Source organism: Alosa pseudoharengus, unplaced genomic scaffold, assembly GCF_046254945.1.
Source record: "Alosa pseudoharengus isolate Yale_2024_CS ecotype anadromous, Long Island Sound unplaced genomic scaffold, YU_APseudo_1.1 YU_APseudo_1.1_scf_2, whole genome shotgun sequence".
In the NCBI taxonomy this organism is placed as follows: domain Eukaryota; kingdom Metazoa; phylum Chordata; class Actinopteri; order Clupeiformes; family Clupeidae; genus Alosa; species Alosa pseudoharengus.
Window position 1 is genome coordinate 42,117,983 of NW_027468663.1, and position 1,515 is coordinate 42,119,497.

Below are 1,515 nucleotides of genomic sequence, written 5' to 3' on the forward strand. Positions count from 1 at the left end.
ACGGAGCACCTTCATCATTTACATTCATTTACATTAATTCATCCCTCCTCATCCTCTGTGTTGATCTGAATTTCATACTGCTCAAATTGTGCAAAGAGTTTTATATAACTTAGCCTTACCACTGACATCATAGCAAATAGTTATACCACTGCTATCATCACACAAACATGAAACTCAAACATGTTTCAACAGCCCTTCAATAAGTTATTTCCCAGAACCATTTCAAACACACTCTTAGAAGACACTTCCCTATGCCTCTCAAGCTAAATCTTGAATCCCTCCTGATACGCAGCACTGTGGCCGACTTGCCCTACTATAGCTCTTTCAGGCCAAGGACGTCAAATGAGGTCCCGGCAATCACAGTCAACACACGTGTGTGTTTATCAGCAAATAACTACATCTCTGAGAAGGATCCAGAAGAATGTCATGGAAAAGAAACAAAAGACAATCATTTTCACAGGGTAAGGCCAGAGGAAAGCAGCATTGACTGATTGCACACAGTGATAGAGTAGGGTAGAGTAGATCAAAATAACACACAGAGACTCGAGCTCCAGTTTGAGTCTTTGGTCTGGCGGTGCTACTCCTGGTGTGCAATTGCAACTCAAATTGATATGACGGCCACAGGGAGAATAAAAGGCCTACATAGTTGAGAGTGGATTAAGAGTGGATAAATAGTCTGACAGATTGCTAAGATTGCACATTTTAGCTACTTTCCCTAAACCAGTTGACAATTTACAAAAAACATTGGTAGTTGGTTTTTCACATTATGCTGGACTATTATCATCTGTCATACCTGTCTCCTGTGTTCATTCAAAGCCAATCGCCAACTGCCCCTCTGGTTGACCAGCCAGAAATCTTTTTGTAAGAGCATTGGTTGACAGACTGTTAAGTGACCTTTAAAGCAAGCAAGGTCCTGATAGATACTTTTTAATTTTTGATTTCAAGGTTTCCTTTCTGATTGAGAGACATAACTAAGAGTGTCACTGGAATATGTGAACGCATAATAAAACTATTAGCCAGACAGGTGATTTCTGTATAAAGATAATATATTTCAACATTCTGTGCTATCCATATTTCATACAACCAATTCACAAAGTCTTACGTGGCGCACTCCTATTCAACAATCACACATACAGCTAATTCAAAATTCTAAAATGTCTGTGTATATGATTCATGGCTTGTCTATCAACAATGGGATGCCAACCTTGTTTACTTTTACAGAAAGAAAAAGCAGTGAAGTTGAGTACATTTCCTTCAGTACCTATAATTCTAGAGCACCAACTTCACTTCTACATCTTCAAACAATGATCATCTACTCTATACACAGAGAAAGTGCACTACCCCGCAGGGCATCATTTTATACAGGGAATCACTGATAGGCTGGTATGACTCCTGAACAATTCAACAAACAAGCAACTAGACAGGAAACATGGTGTAGAATGGGTAAAGTTCTGTCTGGAAATACAAGTAGACAAGACTGTAGACATTTGTTTTCAGACGGTAAAACAGATGAAC

At 39.1% G+C, this 1,515-nt stretch overlaps 1 protein-coding gene across 1 annotated transcript in view; it reads right to left on the reverse strand.

Annotated features, from left to right (window-relative positions):
* Window positions 1-1,389: 1,389 nt before the first annotated feature.
* LOC143133514 (uncharacterized protein C4orf54 homolog) overlaps window positions 1,390-1,515 on the reverse strand; it is a 5,714-nt gene continuing 5,588 nt past the window's right edge. Inside the window, exon 4 of the mRNA XM_076293277.1 lies at window positions 1,390-1,515. This exon is cut by the window's right edge and continues 45 nt beyond it. The gene's annotated coding sequence lies outside the window, so the exon portion shown is untranslated.